The 15591-nt window shown below is 39.8% G+C and overlaps 1 protein-coding gene across 1 annotated transcript in view; it reads left to right on the forward strand.

Moving 5' to 3' along the window:
• PLCH1 (phospholipase C eta 1) overlaps positions 1-15591 on the forward strand; it is a 253512-nt gene that overhangs the window by 64917 nt on the left and 173004 nt on the right. The window lies entirely within an intron of this gene.

Genomic DNA, 15591 nt, shown 5'->3' on the forward strand with positions numbered 1-15591 from the left:
GATTTCAATTTATGGGGAGACAAAATTGAAAAATATTCATTCAGAGCCAGGAAGACTAAAGAGCAGAAACCTGAGTTTTGACGGTATACCCTTAGTCTTAAAATGTCTATTAAGTGTAAAACTCATGTCTGCGCCTACATTGTGCTTATCCTCGGAGAATTATTATTATTGTTGTCCTTTGCCTCATAATGTAATACCAGGTTCTATAAACCTCCAAACTAGAAGGCATCTTGCTGATTCTTAAAACAATGCTGAATATGTAAGGGACTCGATTTGCAGCATAAAAACAGAAGTCAGAGCAAGCTTTGGGCATGTAAGGCAAGTGTTTTATAATATTATGTCTAGGAATTCCAATATCCTCTTTAGTAATAAGAGAGAATAGTGCTTTCTTGCTTACTTCACAAAATTGTTATAAGAAGTATGGGTATAATGTCTCTGAAAGCATTTGAAAGATGGAAAATGATGACAGGTATGGAAAATGAGATAGTCATGGACATAAGGACAATGCATATTTTGTCTACTTTAGTTGAAAAGCATTTGTATTTGTTCTGGAGTGCAAATCGAAAGCACTTTGACCTAGAACCTTGGTACCATCTGCTACTAATTTTCCCCTTGGCTTAGTGTAACCTACATGCCCGCAGTGTTCATGCATTGTATGAATGCCTTATGGAATGGCTGAAGTCAAAGTAGCAGTGAGTCCTAGATTCCTAGAGCAGGAATAAATTATAGCAATCTTTCTCTTTTTTAAAGAGAAAAAAATAGATTGTGCAATTTTTTCTAAGACATGGAGCAGATCTGTGTCTAGAATTGGACCCTCCAATTCACAGATGATAATGGCTAGACCCACTCTTTTTAAATACACAAATTTTTGCTTTTAGCAAATGCTAAACATTTAGATACTTATGATCTCTCTCATCTTGTGTCATTTGAATTCTTTGTGTAAGGCCATTTTTAAGGAGGGAAAAATTGACAGTTTCTTGCGTAATTCTTAACTGCTAATAAATAATAACCAAATATACCAAATATATACTTTATATATAAGGTGTTGATTGTGGATATGAAAGTGAATAAAAGTATTAATCTGTTTTCCAGTAACTCATGATCTAGTGCAAAGACACGCTCATATCACTATAACTAGCTACATAATGATATGAGCGTGTCTTTGCACTAGATCATGAGTTACTGGAAAGTAGATTAATACTTTTATTCACTCACTCTCATATCACTGTAACTAGCTACATAATGGAGAAGGCAATGGCACCCCACTCTGATACTCTTGCCTGGAGAATCTCATGGACGGAGGAGCCTGGAAAGCTGCGTTCCATGGGGTCGCTGAGGGTCAGACACGACTGAGCACCTTCACTTTCACACATTGGAGAAGGAAATGGCAGCCCACTCTAGTATTTTTGCCTGGAGAATCCCAGGGACGGGGGAGCCTGGTGGGCTGCCGTCTGTGGGGTCACACAGAATCGGACATGACTGAAGTAACTTAGCAGCAGCAGCTACATAATAGAGGAGCATTCCAGTGGTACCTTGAGCTTGGAGAATTCAGCAAAGTATTTCTGGAGGTGACATTTGAACTGAGCCTTGAAGGATAAGAAGGATTATATCAGGTGAATAGGCAAGGATTGAAGATGAAGTAGGCAAGGGCCAATAAAGACTTCATAATCCAGGTTAAGAAATGTAGGCATTATCCAAGAAAAAAAAAGGGATGATTATAAGCTAGGGAGAGATTAATCTGGTTTGAATTTCAGATCTCTCTGACAACAGTTTAGAGAAAGCTGGGAGGGATGAGTCCAGAGCAAAAGAGACCAGAAGGCTGTTGCAGTAAATAGGTGAGAATACAGTGGACCCTACTCAGGTTTCTTAGCTTAGATGTTCTTTTAGGAGAAATTCTGCACTCTGATGTCCACCCTTGTGCCTTTGCTCTGGTTGTAGCTGCCCTGGAACTCACACGGCTTCTCCCTCTGCATATGCTGTGTATCTAGTCACTGTCTTGTAGCTGAGCTAAATTAGCTACAAGTAGGTACTTTCCTGGAGAAGGCAATGGCACCCCACTCCAGTACTCTTGCCTGGAAAATCCCATGGACGGAGGGCCTGGTGGGCTGTAGTCCATGGGGTCGCTAAGAGTCGGACACGACTTCACTTTCACTTTCACTTTTCACTTTCATGCATTGGAGGAGGAAATGGCAACCCACTCCAGTGTTCTTGACTGGAGAATCCCAGGGACAGGGGAGCCTCGTGGGCTGCCGTCTATGGGGTCACACAGACATAACTGAAGTGACTTAGCAGCAGTAGCAGCAGCAGCAGGTACTTGCCTTATATGAAATCTAACATTTCTGCTCTTACTGAGTTTACAATCTCTAGTCCATTAGACAGAATTGTGCCTAATGAAATCTCTGCTCTTCTTTTACAGAGAACAAAAAAACTGTTTCCCCAAGAATCTCAGAGAACCCCAACTCCACATTTTTTAGGTTGCAAGATATTTGTTTCAGTGTTGTCATGTTGCTTGCATAATCAGTCCAGCTAAAATTAGAGTAGGGAGGTCTTTGGTCATTTCTTGGTACTTAATTTTGTTTTTGGAGAAAAGGGCTATTTTCTCATTTAATGAAGAAGATGATGTTCATGATACTGTATACTTTATTGTGATCCACAGATCTGTCAATGTTTCTTGAACTATCTGTTAGGGCAAGTTCTCCATCATTACTCTTACTCAAAAAATGTTGACTCTTTTAATGTATTTTTCTGTTCCCGATAAAGATTAGATATAGGCTGTCTAGTTCCAAGAGTAATTTTGTTGGTTTTTTTTTTTTAAGTGGAATCGCATTGCATTTATAAATTAACTGAGCAGAACCATCACTATTAAGACTCTGAGTCCCTCCCTTTCAGGAACACAGTAGAAGGCACCATATTTAGGTCTTTTATGTCAGTGAAGATTTAAGGTTTTCTTCATGCAGATTGTCCATGTTTCTTGTTAGGTTTATTCTTGTGGTTTTAGTTGGTATTGTGAATAGATCTTTTTCAGTTACATTACTTTGTTTTTGAAAACAGTTAAAATTTAAACACAATAGTATAGAAGAATTAGTATAAAAAGTGTCCTTCCCTCTCTTAACCCTCTCTACCTCTTTCTCGTTAACTCCTTTCCTGTTTTTTGTAGAGTTTTAGTATTAGTTTCATATCTCTAAATGATGTACTATATTACTACTTACAGATTTTCATTTTTTGATACTGTCTATTGATTTTATTCTATGTTAGATGAGGAATTAACTCACTTTTACCACCCCCCGTCTCTGAGTTACTCCATTGCTTACCTTTGTGACTTTAGCAATTATGTAGACTTTTGTGTTTCCTGCTCTGCCAAATAGAAATACTCCATTCAGTGATCATAGCATTCCCTTTTACCAATCCTTTCTCTTGATTATCCCTCCTAACTTTTCTCACATAAAGTAATTTTCCATTCTTTTTCTGTGTTTATACTCAGTCCATGCTTTGATAATAGGTTGATTTAAAAAGTTTATTGGGGAAACAGTGGAAACAGTGGCAGCCTTTATTTTGGGGGGCTCCAAAATCACTGCAGATAGTGACTGCAGCCATGAAATTAAAAGATGCTTGCTCCTTGGAAGAAAAGCTATGACTAACCTAGACAACATATTAAAAAGCAGAGACATTACTTTGCTAACAAAGGTTCGTCTAGTAAAGGCTATGGTTTTTCCAGTAGTCATGTATGGATGTGAGAATTGGACTATAAAGAATGCTGAGTGCCGAAGAACTGATGCTTTTGAACTGTGGTGTTGGAGAAGACTCTTGAGAGTCCCTTGGACTGCAAGGAGATCCAACCAGTCCATCCTAAAGGAAATCAATCCTGAATATTCACTGGAAGGACTGATGTTGAAGCTGAAACTCCAATACTTTGGCCACCTGATGTGAAGACCTGACTCATTTGAAAAGACCCTGATGCTGGGAAAGATTGAGGGCGGGAGGAGAAGGGGACAACAGAGGATGAGATGGCTGGATGGTATCACTGACTCAATGGACATGAGTTTGAGTAAACTCCGGGAGTTTGTGACGGACAGGGAGGCCTGTCGTGCTACAGTCCATGGGGTTGCAAAGAGTTGGACAGAACTGAGCGACTGAACATAACTGAAAAAAGTTTATTATCAGTAACAAAGTTTATAAACTCTAGTTACATACATTTACATTATTTTGGCTATATAAATGCTCACCAGAGAGAGGTCATTGCTTAATTTTAAGGGTACTAATTCAGAGGATGAGCTCCCCAGGTGGTGTAGTGGTACAGAGCTCACCTGCCAGAGTAAGAGACACAAGAGATGCAGGTTTGAGCCCTGGGTCAGGAAGATCTCCTGGAGGAGGGCATGACAACCCACTCCAGTATTCTTGCCTGGAAAATGCCATGGACTGAGGGGTATGGTGGTCTACAGTCACAAAGACTCAGTGGGCTGGGGTCACAAAGAGTCAGACATGACTGAAGCAACTGAACATACACATTTCAGAGAATGGTACCCGAGGAAAAGGACAGATTCTGGAGATTTCTGTGTCACATGATGGCATCACATTTATTAGAATTGAATGGCTGGTAATTTGACAGCTAGCAATCTTGATCATAACTCAGGTGAGTGTAGGTATCTCCATTTTGGGGGTGAGGAATTTGAGGTTCAGAGAGAGGAACATAACTCGCCCTAGGTCACACTGTAATGAGTAGAGCTGACGTTTGAATCCTGTTGGCTGACTTCGGAGCCTGACTTGCAGTCACGTTCTGTCTTAGTGATGATATTATTGCCCTGGAGGTGCTGAGATGCTGAATAAAAGATTCTATTTATATTTCTACAAACATCTCAGTTTAACTTTGCTTTCTTCAGATGTCTTCCCCCAGCCATCAGTTTGGCCAGACATTCCCTTGAGTAAATGGACCAACAAATGGGTACTTCCTGAGTAAGAGACAAGAAGAAGAATGTGTGGTAGATTGCATGGGGTTGGTATAGGGAAGCAGTGGGTTAAGAATGAGGGCTTCCCAGGGGGCTCAGTGGTAAAAAATCCGCCTGCCAAGCAGGAGATGCAGGAGATGGGCGTTTTATCCCTGGGTTGGGAAGATCCCCTGGAGAAGGGAATGGCTACCCCTCCAGTATTCTTGCCTGGGAAATCCCATGGACAGAGAAACCTGGTGGGCTATAGTCCATGGGGTCGCAAAGAATCGGACATGAGTTGGTGACTCAGCAGCAGTGGGGTTAAGAATGGTTACGGTGGGAGCAAATTACACAAGATTTTTGATATCCCCATGAGGAGTTTGGGTTGGATTTAATGAAGAAGGGAGAGGGATGGTAAAATTTGGAGTGAGTGAGTGATATAAAAGCAGTATCTTAAGAAAAAGGAATGGTATTTTATGAGAAAATAGGGTATCTAGAGAAAAAAAGTGCTGCAAAGGATGGATTCAACAGGCAAAGGTAACATAAGTCGCTCAGTCGTGTCCTACTCTCTGTGACCCCATGAATCGCAGCACGCCAGGCCTCCCTGTCCATCACCAACTCCCAGAGTTCACTGAGACTCGCTTCCATTGAGTCAGTGATGCCATCCAGCCATCTCATCCTCTGTCGTCCCCTTCTCCTCTTGCCCCCAATCCCTCCCAGCATCAGGGTCTTTTCCAATGAGTCAACTCTTCGCACGAGGTGGCCAAAGTACTGGAGTTTCAGCTTTAGCGTCATTCCTTCCAAAGAAATCCCAGGGCTGATCTCCTTCAGAATGGACTGGTTGGATCTCCTTGCAGTCCAAGGGACTCTCAACAGTCTTCTCCAACACCACAGTTCAAAAGCATCAATTCTTCAGTGCTCAACCTTCTTCACAGTCCAACTCTCACATCCATACATGACCACTGGAAAAACCATAGCCTTGACTAGATGGACCTTTGTTGGCAAAGTAATGTCTCTGCTTTTGAATATGCTATCTAGGTTGGTCGTAACTTTCCTTCCAAGGAGTAAGCGTCTTTTAATTTCATGGCTGCAGTCACCATCTGCAGTGATTTTGGAGCCCAGAAAAATAAAGTCTGACACTGTTTCCACTGTTTCCCCTTCTATTTCCTATGAAGTGATGGGACTGGATACCATGATCTTCATTTTCTGAAGGTTGAGCTTTAAGCCAACTTTTTCACTCTCCGCTTTCACTTTCATCAAGAGGCTTTTGAGTTCCTCTTCACTTTCTGCCATAAGGGTGGTGTCATCTGCATATCTGAGGTTTTTGAGATTTCTCCTGGCAATCTTGATTCCAGCTTGTGCATCTTCCAGCCCAGAGTTTCTCATGATGTACTCTGCATATAAGTTAAATAAACAGGGTGACAGTATACAGCCTTGACGAACTCCTTTTCCTATTTGGAACCAGTCTGTTGCTCCAGGTCCAATTCTAACTGTTGCTTCCTGGCCTGCATACAAATTTCTCAAGAGGCAGGTCAGGTGGTCTGGTATTCCCATCTCTTTCAGAATTTTCCACAGTTTATTGTGATCCACAGAGTCAAAGGCTTTGGCATAGTCAATAAAGCAGAAATAGATATTTTTCTGGAACTCTCTTGCTTTTTGATGATCCAGCAGATGTTCGCAATTTGATCTCTGGTTCCTCTGCCTTTTCTAAAACCAACTTGAACATCTGGAAGTTCACGGTTCACGTATTGCTGAAGCCTGACTTGGAGAATTTTGAACATTACTTTACTAGCGTGTGAGATGAGTGCAATTGTGCGGTAGTTTGAGCATTCTTTGGCATTGCCTTTCTTTGGGATTGGAATGAAAACTGACCTTTTCCAGTCCTGTGGCCACTGCTGAGTTTTCCAAATTTGCTGGCATATTGAGTGTAGCACTTTCACAGCATCATCTTTCAGGATTTGAAATAGCTCAACTGGAATTCCATCACCTCCACTAGCTTTGTTCGTAGTGATGCTTTCTAAGGCCCACTTGACTTTACAGTCCAGGATGTCTGGCTCTAGGTGAGTGATCACACCATCGTGATTATCTGGGTCGTGAATATCTTTTTTGTACAGTTCTTCTGTGTATTCTTGCCATATCTTCTTAATATCTTCTGCTTCTGTTAGGTCCATACCATTTCTGTCCTTTATCGAGCCCATCTTTAAAGAGGCCTTCAAACTGCTTGAGAAATTGGTTCAGGCATATCAAGGCCATGAACCCTAGTCATTGAGAGTTTGACAAATGATCTGTTACTGTCTCTAATTACTTGTCAACAAAACAGAAGCTACCATAAGTGAGCTAGAGTTACTTCAGCAGTCTCTTTGAAGAAAGGTGAATGATTGTTTCTATTGATCTGTTTAAAGAATAAGTCACGGTGGTTGATGTGTGTGACATAAGGTTTTCGTCTAATCCAGTGACCTGTTGCTTCTCACTTTTCTTTAAAATCATTGTCAATCTTGTCTGTTTTTTTCCCCAAGGAGGGTATACAAAGATAAAGTTTGAGAAAATATACAAGCAGGAGTCTGAGGCATGTCCGCCTCAAATGTACAAATTCAGGAGAAGAGATAAAAGGGACGATGTAAAAGACAGCTCCAAAGGATGATTTTGTTACTTCCTTTTTTATAGTCTCTCATTGCATATTCTCCTCTCCTGTCTTAGCTTTTCATCATTTGTGCTCTTCTTTATTCTTGGTTTTGAATGTCCAAAGTTATACTCAATGACTTTAAAAAAACAAGCAGTATTGATTTACATTAAGTACTAAGTGAAATCGCTCCTTGCCTTTCTCACTCCTCAGATATAACTGTGCTTGGTATATTGGCATCTGGGTTGCAGGTTTGCATCCTTCCAGGAGTGTGTGCTGCGTGTGTGCATACATATCCAGGAAAGGGTCACATCAGCAGGGACGGTTTCCTAGGGAAGTAAATTTTTATTTCCTTTTAGTCAACAAGGAGGATGAAAATATAAATTGTATGGACCATTCCGAAAATCACCTTCCCATCTCTACTTGTGTCCCAGTGTGAACATGAGATAGGGCCTCAGCTATTACTTATTCAGCTGGTATTACTTAGTTACTAAGCCAGTCCTTGGTAATGAAATTACTCTCATATGGTGAGTATTCTCTTGATATAGAGGTTTTACGGTCGATTTAGATGATTTCATCCTATTCTCTCATTTTTATACTTTTTCTTTACTCATTTCTTTTCTCAGGTTTGTATCAATTATTTGAAAAATGAAAAGTTCAGAAAATTAGGAAAATGAAAGAAGGCAGGCATAAGGAGCATAATAAATAGTAATATACAAATTTTGTTGGTGTGGGGGGAGGGGAAGAATGATGTTCCATATTTCTTATTTACCATTTACTTTTCACCTTATTTAAAAATTTTGGTTGACAGGTCTTTTTATCTGATCATGGTGTGTAGTCATTCTGAACTTCAGTTCATTTTCTTTCACTATTTACTTACCTTTTTTCTGTCTCAAATTTATGCCTATTTGCCCCTGAAGAAGTGGTCGATGGATACAAGACAGGCAAACAAAAGAACAATACAGTGAATGTGGAACAAAGCCACCCCGTCCTTCTTAGGCTTGCGTTTCTTTTTCTACTCTGGGCACCCACTCTTGTTGATTGTGATCTCTCCTCCACAGCATCTTCCTTTTGGTTTTTAAACGTCCCTGCCCTAGTGTTCTAATTTTCTTTTTTTTTTCCCATAGAGAAAAATTTAGAATGTATTTGATTTATAAAGTCACATGCAAATCCGTGAAGATAAGAATCAGTGGATCAATGGTTGGTATTACTCTGACTCAAACATGCATCAGCTGGCATGTCTTGCAGCAGTAACCTACACTGTGTGAGGCTAGGAGATCTTTCTAAGACACTTTCTGTGATTTCTCTCATTCTAAGCTCAGAAGTATTGTTAAGAACAGACAAAGCAGCACAAACATTGGCAGACTCGGCAGAAGCCATGAGGATCTTGGAGAGCAACAAACGGATGAAAGTTCTAAAGTTATCAACTGTTAGTACAAACAGCGTCAACCGGCTGTGACTAAGGTTCTCCTGTAATTCACTGGGTGGATGTGGCCCTTATTTGAAAAGAGAGTTCAGTTTTGGTCACTGCATTTAAAAAGGGTGAAAACTGGCATATCATAATGAATACTAACAATGGAAAATGTATTCCTTTAGGAACAGGTAAAGATCAAAGGGCTGAACATACTGTTTCTTGGTTGAAAAATTCAGTTTTGTAATTCTGTTGTTTCTAGCTATTTATCATTTTATACCTTTAAATTTCTTCATTTGACTAATGTGTTCTTTCTTCTTTCTGTAATCTTAAGTTTTTAAACTTAAATTATTTTATATTGGAGTATAGTTGATTTACAATGTTGTATTAGTTTCAGGTGTAGAGCAAAGTGGTTCAGTTATAAATATACATCCATCCATTCTTTTTCAGATTCTTTGCTCATACAGATCATTACAGAATGTTGAGTAGAGTTTCCTTTGCTATACAGTAGGTCCTTGTTGAGCATCTGTGTGTGTGTGTGTGTGTGTGTGTATGTACGCTGAGTAGTGTATATATGTTAATGTGTGCTTTTTATGCCACCGTTTTGTGCTACTTCCTTTATTCTTCTGGACACAGTTCCAAGTTTGCACTTTCTTCAGTGTCTCATTTATTCATTACATAATTTCTTTGTTCTTTTATTCATATTTCTGAGACCTTCCCACATTTTCACATATAGGCTGCTCTCTTTTTAACTTTATCATGTCTTTGTTTCTTTGTATTCCTCAGTGAAACATGAGGGACACTGGTGGCAGGGAGAGCACTGGAAGTTCTAATCCAGGATTTTTCCAGTGCTGTGGAACACTGGGGGAGAATGTGGGATTTGAAACAAAATAGCAGCAAAAACCCCAAAGTTTTTTTTTTTCTTTAAATATTTATTTCTTTATATGTATTCTGCTGTTCTGGGTCTTAGTTGCAGCATGCAGGATTTAGTGTCCTGACCAGGGATTGAACCTCGGCGGCTAGCATTGGGAGCTTGGAGTCTTAGCACTGGACTACCAGGGAAGTCCCCCAAACAACCAGAAGTTCTGGTAGAAGTTTACCTTTTTAGGTAATCACCTAGGTCAATTTCTCTGACACCCTTTTTCTCATTTAACAAATATGAATTCCGTGCATTTCGAAGAGTTGTGAGGATTGAGAAGATGTGTGTTACAAGTTTTGCCCAGTGGTTGGTACCTAGGCCTTCAGTGTAAGTTGCATCCCCCCCAATATTAATAATTCATGTGTGTTCATTGCAGTACCTGTGTTCTGCACACACCCCTCATCTGTGTCCCTTCCTTCCTTTTTCTTAGTGGTAACAACCTGTATCAGTTTCTTTTTTAAAATTAATTTTTATTGGCGTACAGTTGACTTACAATGTTGTGTTAGTTTCTGCTGTACAGCAAAGTGACTCAGTTGCAAATATACATATATCCGCTCTCTTTAAGATTATTTTCCCATATAGGTCAGAATACTGAGTAGAGTTCCTTGTGCTGTACAATAAGTCCTTATTAGTCATCTATTTTATATATAGTAGTGTATATATGTTAATCCCCATCTCCCAATTTATCCCTCCTCTCTCCCTTTCTCCCTTGATAGCCATAAGTTTGTTTTCTACATCTATAATTCTATTTCTGTTTTATAAATTATTTTATGAATCATTTGTACCATTTTTTAAAGATTCCACATATGTTGTTGTCCAGTCGCTAAGTTGTGTCTGACTCTTTGCGACCCTATGGACTGCAGTATACCAGGCTCCTTTGTCCTCCATTATTTCCAGGAGTGTGCTCCAATTCATGTCCATTGAGTCAGTGATGTTATCTAACCATCTCATCCTCTGCTGCCCCCTTCTCCTTTTGACTTCAGTCTTTCCTAGCATCAGGGTCTTTTCCAGTGAGTTGGTTCTTTGCAGATCCCACATGTAAGCAATATCATATAATATTTGTTTTTCTCTGTCTGATTTACTTCACTCAATATGACAATCTCTGGGTCCTTCCACGTCACTGCAAATGTTGTTATTTTGTTTTTTTAAATGGCTGAGTAATATTTTATTGTGTGTATGTACTGCATGTTTATCCATTCATCCATTGATGGACATTTAATTGGCTTTCATGTCCTGGCTGTTCCCAGTAGTGCTACAAGGAACATTGGGGTGCATGGATCTTTTGAAATTATGGTTTTCTTGAGATATATGCTAAGGAATAGAATTGCTGGATCATATGGTAGCTCTATTTTTAATTTCTTAGGGAACTTCCATACTGTTCTCCATAGTGGCTAAACCAATTAAGATTTTCATCAACAATATAGGAAGGTTCTCTTCTCTCCACACCCTCTCCAGTATTTACCTCTCAGCACCTATCCAGTATTTAGTATTTAAATAACATATTTATTATTTTTTTGATGCTGGCCATTCTGACTGATGTGAGGTAACACCTTTTTGTAATTTTGATTTGTATTTCTCTAATTATCAGTGATGTTGAATATCTTTTCATGTGCTCTTTGGCCATCTGTATGTCTTCTTTGGAGAATTGTCTGTTTAGATCTTCCACCTATTTATATTGGATTTTTTTTTTCTTCTAGTAGTGAGCTGCATGAGATGTTTGTATATTTTGGAGATGAATCCCTTGTCAGTCAATTCATTTGCAAATATTTTCTCCCTTTCTGTGGGTTGTCTTTTTTTTTTTTTTTTTAAAGATGGTTTCCTTTGCTGTGCAAAAGCTTTTAAGTTTAGTCAGGTCCCATTTGTTTATTTTTGTTTATCAGTTTCTATTTGTATTTTCCCTCACGTTTGTGGTATTCACCCTTTTTGTTTGTTTAGTCACTAAGTCATGTCTGACTGTTTTGTGACCCCATGGACTGTAGCCCACCAGGTTCCTCTGTCCATGGGATTTCCCTGACAAGAAGACTGCAGTGGGTTGCCATTTCCTTCTCCAGGGACTCTTCCTGACCCATGGATCAAACCTGCGGCATTGCAGGTAGATTCTTTACTGCTGAGCCACCAGGGAAGTTCACAAACTTATCTTTTTACTGAACTACTATGTAACCAAACCCCTAAATAAGTCAAACATTGATAAAAGTATAAAAAAACCTAAGGAAGCAATAAGTTAAATACATTCTAGTTGCTTTATGTAGCAAAACAGCTAATTATTTAGAAGCATATTACCCATTCAGTTTTGATAGTCATGGCTCACCTATAATATGCAGATTACTTGAGAGTATCCTCTAAGAAGAGTTAATATTTGATCATCTTTGCTGATTTTTTTCATGCTAAGTCTTTCAAATTCAAAATTTGCTTTGCTTCTAGTCACTTAGATCAATTGTATAAATTAAGCAGACTGTCAGCTTAAAGGTAACTTCTCAACGTTATGTCCTTAGTATCTCCTACAGATGAAACAGGATTTTTTTTTTAATGCAAGGAAGAGGACTAAAAAAATTACTTAACTGTGTTCTCAAAAAGTAAGTGAGAGGGTTTTTTATTTTTCTAACCTGATTGGTGAAGAATTTTAAGAAAAGATCCAGGTCAGCCCAGGTAGGAAACTGGTCACTTTTATACATGGCTACTGGGAAACTGAATTAGTATTTTGGGAGGGCATTTTGACAGTGGAAAAATCTTTTAGCTTATCAGCTTTACTTCCAGGCACTAGTCCTGAAAAAGAACTTGCGCATTTGCATAAAGATGTATCTATCAATAGGAATGTTTGTTGCAGTAATTTTTTTGTAACAGCAAGAAAAGGGAAACAACTTAAATGTACACTAGGGGATAACTGGTTTTCTTTTTTGAAAAATAACATCTATGTTGTGGGGGCAATGCAACTACTCACAATGATGTGAATATAGTTTGATATGAGAAGATCCCCATGATTATATTCAATGGAAAATACTATATTTTCATTTTTCTTAAGGCCTAAATATATGTGCATAAAAAGGCAAAATAAGATCAGAAGTTTATGTGTCAGAACTATAATACTAGTTATTTTCGACTATAGGATTCAGTTTAGTTCAGTCGCTCAGTCATGTCTGACTCTTTGTGACCCCATGGACTGCAGAATGCCAGGCTTCCCTGTCCATCACCAACTCTGGGACCTTGCTCAAACTCATGTCCTCAGAGTCAGTGATGCCATCCAACCATCTCATCCTCTGTCATCCCCTTCTCCTCCCACCTTCCATCTTTCCCAGCATCAGGGTCTTTTCCAGTGAGTCAGTTCTTTGCATTAGGCGGCCAAAGTATTGGAGCTTCAGCATCAGTCTTTCCAATGAATATTCAGGACTGATTTCCTTTAGGATGGACTGGTTTGATCTCCTTATAATCCAAGGGACTCTCAAGAGTCTTCTCCAACACCACAGTTCAAAACCATCAATTCTTCAGTGCTCAGCTTTATGGTCCAATTCTCACATCCATACATGACTACTAGAAAAACTGTAGCTCTGACTTGACGGGCCTTTGTCGGTAAAGTGATGTCTCTGCTTTTTAGTATGCTGTCTAAGTTGGTCATAGCTTTTCTTCCAAGGAGCAAGCATCTTTTAATTTCATGGCTGCTGTCACCATCTGCAGTGATTTTGGAGCCCCCAAAATAAAGTCTCTCACTGTTTCTGTTGTTTCCCCATCTATTTGGCATGAAGTTATGGGACTGGATGCCATGATCTTTGTTTTTTGAATGTTGAGTTTTAAGGCAGCTTTTCCATTCTCCTCTTTCACCTTCGTTAGGATGCTCTTTAGTTCCTCTTCACTTTCTGCTATTAGGGTGGTGGTGTCTGCATATCTAAGATAATTGATATTTCTCCCAGCAGTCTTGATTCCAACTTGAGCTTCATCCAGCCTGGCATTTTGCATGATGTACTCTGCCTATAAACTGAATAAGCAGTGTGGGTGACAATATACAGATTTGACGTACTCCTTTCCCTGTTTGGAATCAGTCTGTTGTTCCATGTCTGGTTCTAACTGTTGCTTTTTGACCTGCATACATGTTTCTCAGGAGGCAGGTAAAGTGGTCTGGTATTCCCATCTCTTTCAGAATTTTCCACAGTTTGCTGTGATCCACACAGTCAAAGGCATTAGCGTAGTCAATGAAACAGAAGTAGATGTTTTTCTGGAATTCTCTTGCTTTTTCTATGACCCAACTGATGTTGGCAATTTGATCTCTTATACCTCTGCTTTTTTTCCCAAATCCAGCTTGAACATACAGAAGTTCTTGGTTTCAGTTCAGTTCAGTTCAGTCGCTCAGTCATGTTGGACTCTTTGCGACCCCATGAATTGCAGCATGCCAGGTTTCCCTGGCCATCACCAACTCCCGGAGTTCACTCAAACTTACATCCATCAAGTCGGTGATGCCATCCAGCCATCTCATCCTCTGTTGTCCCCTTTTACTCCTGCCCCCAATCCCTCCCAGCATCAGAGTCTTTTCCAGTGAGTCAACTCTTTGCGTGAGGTGGCTAAAGTACTGGAGTTTCAGCTTTAGCATCAGTCCTTCCAAAGAACACCCAGGGCTGATCTCCTTCAGAAGGGACTGGTTGGATCTCCTTGTAGTCCAAGGGACTCTCAAGAGTCTTCTCCAACACCACAGTTCAAAAGCATCAGTTCTTCGGTGCTCAGCTTTCTTCACAGTCCAACTCTCATATCCATAAGTGACCACTGGAAAAACCACAGCCTTTACTAGACGGACCTTTGTTGGCAAAGTAATGTCTCTGCTTTTGAATATGCTATCTAGGTTGGTCATAACTTTCCTTCCAAGGAGTAAGCGTCTTTTAATTTCATGGCTGCAGTCACCATCTGCAGTGATTTTGGAGCCCCCAAAGATAAAGTCTGACACTGTTTCCACTGTTTCCCCATCTATTTGCCATGAAGTGATGGGACCAGATGCCATGATCTTCGTTTTCTGAATGTTGAGCTTTAAGCCAACCTTTTCACTCTCCTCTTTCACTTTCATCAAGAGGCTTTTTAGTTCCTCTTCACTTTCTGCCATAAGGGTTTACATACTGTTGAAGCCTGGCTTGGAGTATTTTGAGCGTTACCTTGCTAGCATGTGAGATGAATGCAGTTGTGCAGTAGTTTGAAAATTCTTTGACTTTGCCGTTCTTGAATGTACCCCTTCCTTATTTTGATATATCTCTTGTCTGAAATCCAGCTGGTAAACACATCCTTTACATCTTTTCTATAGCTGAGTGCAAACAACACCAAATCTGGACACAGGCTGTGTTAGTTAAGGGAGTTGCTGTAACACATAAAGCTCTGCATCTCAGTGGCTTACTAAAAGTTTCTTGCAGTTTTCACAGTGTAATAATGCACTTCTTTATGGTTGGGTGACTTTCTTCCAGGTTGTGCTTCATGGACTCAGGCTCTTTCAATCTTGTGGCTCTACTTTTGTCAACATGTGACTTGCAAGGTTACTCTAGGAATGTCTCCTTTCCAGCCAGCTGAAAGGGGTGAAGGAAATAGAGAATCATGTTTAAGAGTTTTTTATGAGGAAATTTTAAGGGGCAAGGCCTAAATTCTACTGATCAGAACCCAAGCACATGGCTATGCCCAAAGGCAGAGGAACCTGGGAAATATAGTCTGGTATAAGCCCTGGAGGATGAGGAAACTTTGGTGAGCACATGGTAATTTT

Source organism: Bos javanicus, chromosome 1 (assembly GCF_032452875.1).
Source record: "Bos javanicus breed banteng chromosome 1, ARS-OSU_banteng_1.0, whole genome shotgun sequence".
Taxonomy (NCBI): Eukaryota; Metazoa; Chordata; class Mammalia; order Artiodactyla; family Bovidae; genus Bos; species Bos javanicus.